The sequence below is a fragment of the Cinclus cinclus genome, chromosome 24 (genome assembly GCF_963662255.1).
Source record: "Cinclus cinclus chromosome 24, bCinCin1.1, whole genome shotgun sequence".
Taxonomy (NCBI): Eukaryota; Metazoa; Chordata; class Aves; order Passeriformes; family Cinclidae; genus Cinclus; species Cinclus cinclus.
Window position 1 is genome coordinate 2,896,883 of NC_085069.1, and position 8,486 is coordinate 2,905,368.

The window sequence follows — 8,486 nt, forward strand, 5'->3', positions numbered from 1 at the left end:
TTAAAGGCAGCACCTACAGAGAGACCAGTGCCATGGCCTCTGCAGGAGGACACCATCCATTCCCCTTCCCACCCACCACCAAGATCTCTTGTGCTCACAGCACACATTTTTAAGACAAATGTGCTGACTCTGGAAAGCTGCAAGGGCCTTGGCATGTCTTGAAGCACAACTGCAAAAGCTTCTTACTCTGATATCCAAAGGGATATCCAGGAAGGCCTCGTAGGAGTCAGAAACGGCTTTGCAGCTGACGCAGGTGACTGGAAGGAAAAATCCAAATGCTCAGCAATGGGAAGCTGACTGACACTGCCCATTTACACATTGTACCTGTCCCAGCAGACCAACTGTCAGGCACAGGCAGACAGAAGGACACAGGCAATGTCAAAGAGAGTAAGAGTTGAGGAAACATACCTCTGGATCTCAGAAAGCCTCCAAAGATTTGAGAGACAATGGTAGTGGATTGAGATGAGAGGTCCAAGCTGGAAACAAGTGGGAAGACAGAGCATTATCTCCGGCAAGAGTTTTGCTTGGCCTGAAAGCCCAGGGTTTAGGTTTCCCTTGATGGGAGCACACCAAGCAGTGCAAAGGGCTCAGAACTTGGTGAGGGTGATTTGCTTGTGCTTACTCGCTGCTTTCACTCAGACAAGCTGTCTGCATGGCATTGACAGTACAGCACAAGAAGTCATGGGCATCTTCCTCCCTGCCGGGCTCCAAATGTTCTCCTATGCCTAAGAAAGAAGGTTTCAGTTCTCTCATAGAAGGAGGGAAGGAAACCTGTTCAAGCACCTGGTACGACTTACGTTTGAAAACCTTGAGGACAGCCAAAGGCAGGATGGCACTGACAGGGGAACGCAGGACCTTGTTCACGTGTGCTTCCATGATGCACATCATGCAGAAACCCTGCTGGTGACCTGAAGAGGGACACAGGGAAGGTCCTTAGGTTAGCAAAACATCCACAGCAGTGGGATACTCCTCCTCTTGCACTGCCACTCCACTCCAATACTCCACTCCTCCCAATGTCCCAATGGTCCCAGGGCATTTTAGTGTGCAGAAAATCTTCAGAGAGGGATGGTAAACCAAGAGCTTTCTGTGCAATAAGCACAGAGGGTTGAACTTGCAGGAATAAAGACTGCCAGGGAGAAAGAGGTGTTTTCATTAAGGGTAAGGCAGCAGGCTAGGACAAGTGGGTTCTAGGCTCCAGTGTTCAAAGAGTACAGACTCATGGGGCTGACAAAGGGCTGCTGTTGTCTGAAAACAAATTTTACATTCTGGGAATCTGGGACTTGATGAAGAGATTTTCAGGAGATGCTCCTAAAAGCACTCACAGGCCTGGCTGTGCTCTTGGGACAGCAGGTAGTTGGCCAGTGGGGGGGTGTAGGTCAGGCACTGCAGGACAGCGTTGAGGAAGCACGTGTTGCCCACATTGAAGAGCCCTGCTCCAGCACTCTGTCTCTGCTGCCAGACCATGCAAATCTTCTCTGGTGGGAAGAGGATCCTTTTTGGAGGAGCTATTCCCTCGGCGATGACTGCAGAGAAATTCCATTTGGAAAGAGATGAGGCGAGGAAAGAAAGCATATTTAAACTTTGAGCTTTCTACACAAGCAGTCAGGACAACCAGCTCAAACCTTCAACTCAGTATCGGGGGAAGCCTAGCACTGCCATTGAAATTTCCTGATTTGGAAAAGTCTGCTCCCCTGCTTACTTTGCCAAGAGTCCAACAAGCCCCAGCTCTGATTTCTGGGCCTCAGGGTACCTTGCCTTCTCACCAGAGCTCTAGACTGGATTATCAGGTCAAGCTTTCCCTGATTCTAACTGACTGGAACTTCTTGAAAACAAGCAAGTACTGAGCACAAAAGGCAACTCAAGGACCTGTCAGACCTCCCTATGAGCAATGATGTTTCAAAGTCTTCTTCATCGTGACAAAAGGTGTTTTCCTGGGACTAAACAACCTGGGTCAGTCTGGCTATTCTCAGCAAACATCCCAGACTTCACTCTAGCTTGTGAGCACATCATTCTGGGATCTGAGCACCAGTCATGTCAGCTGTCTGTGGGGAGTCACAAAGTCCAAAGCTGCCAGTGAAGCTGGTACTCACAGGAATTGTTCCCTGTTGTGGCCATCGTCCCTCTCAGGAGCAGCGGGCAAAGCTCTGGATGACCAAGGACGTGCTCCAGGAAGGGATCAGCATCAATCCCCTCACCTGATTGCAAAGAAATGACTACATCTCACCAAAGGAATAAAAACTCCAAAGAAATACAACCTATGGAAAGAACAGCATTTGCCATCAAGAGTTTCAGTGGTGCTTGAGCCAGCTGCTGAACTGCAGGCTCACAGCTTTGTGATCAGTGACAGAGCCCCAGGAGCTTCAAAGGTCCTTCTGAAGTGCTCCAGTGCATGTTACCTTCTCTGAGGAGGCCCTGCTGCTGTCACAGCATCAACAGCAGAGCTCTCTGGCTTTTCCCTCCTCTGCAGGAGTGACCAGCTTTCAGCCACTAACTTAACTACAGCCTTTGCTGCTCTCCTTCTGTCCCACTCCTTCCTGCAGTATCCAAGGTGGGCTTTTTGCCACTCTGGGCTGAGCCCAGCCCCTCAGACTGCAGTCAGCCCTTACTTACCTATCCTAGGCTATAGTAAAGGAAAGAGAATCAGCAAAGAAGAACTCTAGCCTAGCCTGTATGTGGAGAGCCTACGAAGGGGCAACAGCTCAGCCTTCAGCTGGGAAGGTATAAGCAGCCTAGACTTTTCTCTCCTTCCTCTATGATCTATCCCAAGAGTCAAGTCATAATTACCTGTGAGAGGACAAAAGCTGAAGGGGACAGTAAACAATAAATCTGCTTGAAAGGCAGAGAGGTGCGTAGCACAGGACTAAGCTGAGCTATCCTGAAGACCTGCTGACACGTTAGCCTGCTCTCAGGATACTGAGCCCTGGGCAGGTGAGTCACAATCACTGGAGAGGTGCCACATCGCTGCCCCTCAGTGACATGGGGGCACACAGGGATGGATCCCCTTGAGGTCACAGAAGCACATGGCTCCTGGGCCCTGGAACCACATGGCTCCTCTCCCAGGTGGCAGTCACTGGGACTCCCCCTGTCCTCTGATGCACAGGGGTTCACTGGCTGGCAGGGCCTCCCCTGAGTGAAGGATCAGTGAACTCCTTCCCCAGAGCACAGAGCCCAGTGAGCAGAGCCCTGCCCAGAGCTGTCACAAGCCAGGTCACACTTGTGTCTGGCCCTCAGGCTGCCGGGCATTTCTGTTCCACTCCACTCTGTTCTTCCACTGGCCTGTGCCTGTGAGACTCCTGTGCAAGGCACCCAAGCTCTCAGAGGGTCCTTTCCAGTGAGTTTGGTGTGCCCCCAAGGTGCACCCACAGGCTGACCCTGGGCTGGCCCCACCAAAGGGACCCCCAGAGGCTGCACTGGGTGAGCCTTGGCTGCCAGGGCCCCAGCCTCTCCTGGGCAGCTCTTCAGCAGCTTCACATTCACTCCTTCCTCCAGGCTGCCTTGGATCCGACACAGCTTTAGCCACATTCCCACTCAGGATGGCTGGAGGCACTTTTGTTCCTGCTGCATTTGACCAACAAGATTTTGGGCCTTGCGGCAGGCAGTTGCTGTTCCTCGGGCTCCAAAGAGGCAGCTGGTTGCTATTCACCCCTGATGCCTCAGGATTGTAGCTTTTGTATTTTTCATAGATTTGCAATCCTGCCATTCTTATGCGTGTGACTCCAAACTCCATGCACAGTGTGAGCTGCTGCTTCCCCATTCTGCTCAGACACAGCAATTCCTGCCCAGGCCTGGCAATCAAGGACCCCTCACTGCCTCAGGCCCCAGGAAATGGAAACAAAAGTGAGTTGGGGGTGAACAAACTGAAGGTAAATGACTTCAATTCCCGAAGCTGTCATTGGAAATAAACCTCCAATAGGCAAATGGACCAAACTTAGAAAAGGACGAGAACCCGTGACCCACGGTCCGTTTTGGAGTGTAGCCCCTGGGAGGATTTGTCTGCCTGAAATGTTCCTGAAGGCCCTTCAATAAATATTGATATTGATATTGATATTGATATTGATATTGATATTGATATTGATATTGATATCGATATTGATATTGATATTGATGTATGGAATTTATTTATTCAGTAGATACATCTGCTTTTGATTCCCTTGGCTTTGTGTGGCCTGTGCTTTTAGGAAGCCCATGGAGGCATCAGCTGCAGTGTCAGGGAATGAGTGGCTGCTGCAGGCTCCCGGTTGTTTGGCCATTGCTCAGGTGACAGCACACCTGGTGCAGGTGAGGAGCAGGGTGGAGGCTCCTGGCGGGCCCCGAGCCAGGGCTGGGGCACGGGGCGGATCTGTGCTGCTCTGCCGGGTGTGAGCACAGCAGAGAGGGGGAGCAGGGAGGCGGGAGCTGCCGAGGGCTGGAGAAGCGCAGCTGAGTGCCGGGCTCAGGCGGACACAGGGGCCCGGCTGGGAGGTGCTGAGGAGCAGGGCACGGCAGTGCTGGCAAACAGAACCGTACCGAGGGGCTTGAGAAGGCTGGCACAAAGCAGGGTGTGAACAGCCCCGGGCTGGGTGGCTGCAGAGCCTGAGGCAGACAAAAGCATTGGGACCTTCCGCTGAGAAAGGAGAGCTGCAGCAGTGGGAGACAGAGGAGAAAGCCCAAGGAATGCAAGGAAGTGATGTCAAAAAAGAGCTAGTTAGACAGACAGAGAGAAAGGACAGAGGAAGATGGAAAGAAAGACAAAGAGCAGAGAGGGCACTGGCTGGGGAAAGAATAAAACCTGATTCAGACAAAATCTGAAATGGCAATTATTGGTTTGGAGAATTTAGCATGCTTTACTGTACTATTTTAAAATGAGAGCTCAGTGTCTAGCATATCCCTTGTAAAGATGTAGTACGTATTAGAAATACCTAGACGTAAAACTTTCCATCTAGAAAAACTAATTTTTCACCGTATTATGTCTAGACGTGCAGTGCAAAACAAAAGACTTACTCAGATTTAAGAACTACAGTCTTTTCTGCCTTTTTGTATTTGTGTTTTATTTTATTTGGTTTTTACTGCCAATTTACTGCCAATCTAGAGTTTACAATGTTTTCTGGAGCACCAAGGGCATGAGAGTCACAAAATTACACGGGCTGGCTATTCTAGTGACAGCAGGAATCACTGGTGCAATCTGCTGGGTGTTTAACCTATGACAATTATTCCCAAGTAGCCTATACTTCTATTGCCAGACGGAGTCAGGTTTCTTCCAGCTATACTTAAGCAGATACAATGTAAGCATTTACAGAAAGCTAAATTCAAAATCCCCTTTTCCATTCAAAAGATGAAAATAAGCAAGGTGTGGACACATTTAACCTCTTCCGTGAAATTCTGAAAGGATGATTAATTGTCTCTGGATATTCCTGTGAGCCCAAGCGTGTGTTTTCATGTTTCCGTCCCGCACCTCTGTGCTCCAGACCAGCACAAGGATCCTGGCACAGAGCTGGAACTCTGCACTGGATTTAGTTGTGTTTATTCTGCACCATGGTTGGTTTGATTCTCCCCTGGCTCTCCTGTCTGTCACAGTAAGGCTTTCCCGTTCAGTGCTCTGGAGCCTGAAATCAGATCAGGTGGGGTAATTCAGAGTTTTCTGGAACAATACTGAAGATCTGTTCCAATTGGAGGAATTAAGTTTTTCACCTGTACACTTTCTCTCAAAGTGAGCACCTTGCTTCAAGAGGCAACTGCACAGTCAGATTTGTAGCATCAGCTGAGACCAAGCTCTGCTGTAAAGCAGACTCATTTTGTTCGGTGCAAGTAGTCTTGGGCAAATGAAATCATTCACAGAGCCTCAGGGTTCATAGATCTTCAGGTAACTTGAGGGCTAAACACCTCTCTTGAAACAGCTGAGATTTGCAAATCCTCGTCACCATACTGATCCCACAAATGTGAGTTCTCTGAGCTTTGTTTTACAGTTTCAGTCAGAAAGGAAGTGAAGGAGAGGTTGATTTTTGTTTTTATCATTGACTCTCTGCTTTCTCATCCTGTCCAAGGTACCACCACCCTTTCTTCCCCAGCAGAGACCAGGAACACGCAGCTTCCCCTGGAGGGGACTCAGTCCTGTAAGTTCTTCTGCATGCCTGCTATTCCAGGCCATGAGGACAGCACTCATCTGCAAAGAGTCCTTCTGAAGCACAAGATCCCTGCCCTAGAAGTGCTAATTTCCATTTTGATAGAAACCATCCTTCAGGCTCAGATTCCAGACGCTTAAGATGGGCAAGTGTGAATCCATGGATGCAGCTCCCCCAAAATCAAGCCATGAAGAGGCAGCTGAATCCCACCTGGTTTGGACACCTAGAGCTGGGCTCTCTGTTCAAGGAACTCATCCAGCCTTCCTCTGGATTCATTAAAACATGGGGGCCCTTTGGCACATTGTCTACTCCCTCTGATTTAGTGTTGTCCACAAACTTGAGAACTCACAAATTTTGCATAATCAATCAAGAAAGAATTGGACCTGGTGGTTTACCAGACTGAAACTTCCCAGGTTTTTAATACCTACTTTCATTTAACTGAACCATATTTTACCATATTTTTTGTTGGTTTCGGGTTTTGTTTATTTGGTTTTTTTTTGTTTTATGAATTACACTTTTCTTATTCCCACTGCTTTTTTTACTTGGGTTTCCCCTCTTCATCACTTCTTTCATAATACACACAGTTGTGTAATTCTCTAGGAATGCTGCTGTAAGGAGTCTAGCATATATGACTAGGGGAGAAACTTTAATGCCAATAAAGCAATATGACAAAAAACAATGCATTCTTTTTGTAATGCATTTGAAATTTAAAAAATTAAAAGTATGAGACAGCATTTTCTGTTATAATAAATTTTTTGGTACAAAATAAGATGTGATTAAAATCAAAGATGTCAAGCTTCTGCAAAGAATATTATACCTTATAATTTTTTTGTGGATTTACAAACGCTCAAGATAAAAATTCATATGACATCCAATTAAGAACCCTGTACTGTTGGGGGTTGTTTCTTTCCCTTTTTCCTCTGTGGAATTTTCCCCATTGTCATGCTAAGATACCTGTTGACTGGGCCCTGGTGACAAGGGGGAGGAGAGAGAGAAGAGGGAAACCCCGCGAGATTGAAACATCCAGAAGAGGAAGCGGAAGGCTGGGCCTGGGTCCCATTTCCCCCTTGGAGTTGGGACGAGAAGGACGATCGCCGCCTGTGTTGCATTCCTGCCATGCCATCGCCGGGAGCCATCCTCACTGCTGTGGGACCCTGCCCTGCTGCCTTCTCGCTGGAACCTGCCACCTTCCAGCACTCTGCTGAGCCCCAGGACCCACACCGTGAGCGGAGAGCTCTCTCCATCTCTCTCTGTCTCTCCCTGGGACAGCTCTGCCATCACCCCCAGCCCTCCTGCAGCTCTGCGGGACCTGCCCGCCCCCAGCACCGGGAACTGCACCTCAGGGAAAAGGTGCCTGCAGCCAAAAAACACTGGGACTGAGTTACTGTTCTGTTTGTGGCTAATTCCATAGCTACTGTTGTTCTTATTTGTCTTGCTAGTTACACTAGTAAAGAACTGTTATTCCTACCCCCATATCTTTGCCTGAGAGCTCCCTTAATTTCAAAATCCTAATAATCGGAAGGAAGGAAGGAAGGGTCACATTTTTCAGTCCAAAGGGAAGCTTCTGCTTTCCTTAGGAAACAGCTGTCTTTCAAACCAGGACATGTACTTTTATGATATTTATATTTACAGTTATTTCCAGGAATGAAGGATTAATTTAAGGAGTAATGCATGTCCTTATCTTTCCAATATCATTTAAGCTTTGAGCATTTAATATAAAGAGTTGTATTAATAGTTACAGAAGATTACAGTGGTTAAGTACTTCAAAGGCCTACACTTGGTCTAACATGTTTAAAACCATGACTCTAAAATTGAAGAAATATCTTTGAGGCAGTGGGGCAGGAATGCAATTTTGCACACCTCTTTTTTTTTTTTTTTTTTTTTTTTTTGCCCCAGTAACAATCTCAGAATTAAAAATCAGTCCTCAGTAATTTCTTGGGCTCCACATTATTGCCTGAACTATGTCCTCTCCTTTCCCCCAACAGATTTACTAAACAGTTTCAGGAAATAAATGCAAACAGGTGAAAACTAATTCTTTTCAGTTCTTTCAGTAAAGTCAGGCTCTTGAATATTACTCTTTGGTTCAAAAATTCAGAAGTATGTAAAGCACAATTTTCAAGCTTTTGAAAAATAGCAAGGAAAAGAAAAGGAAAAAAATAAGTTTATTGAAGAATTTCTTAAGTATGTGGAAGAAATTCCCTTCCAAAATGTTAACATAGCTTCTAACACTCCCTCTTAGAGCTAAAAATCTCCACTCTTCTCCTTCCTTCCTCCCCAATAGCTGAAGTAGATCTGGAAATCGATTTTCCTGAACAAGAATTTAGAGTGAAAAATTCCACCACAAACACCTGGAACAACCCAAATCTTCTATTTCATTTCCACACTAAC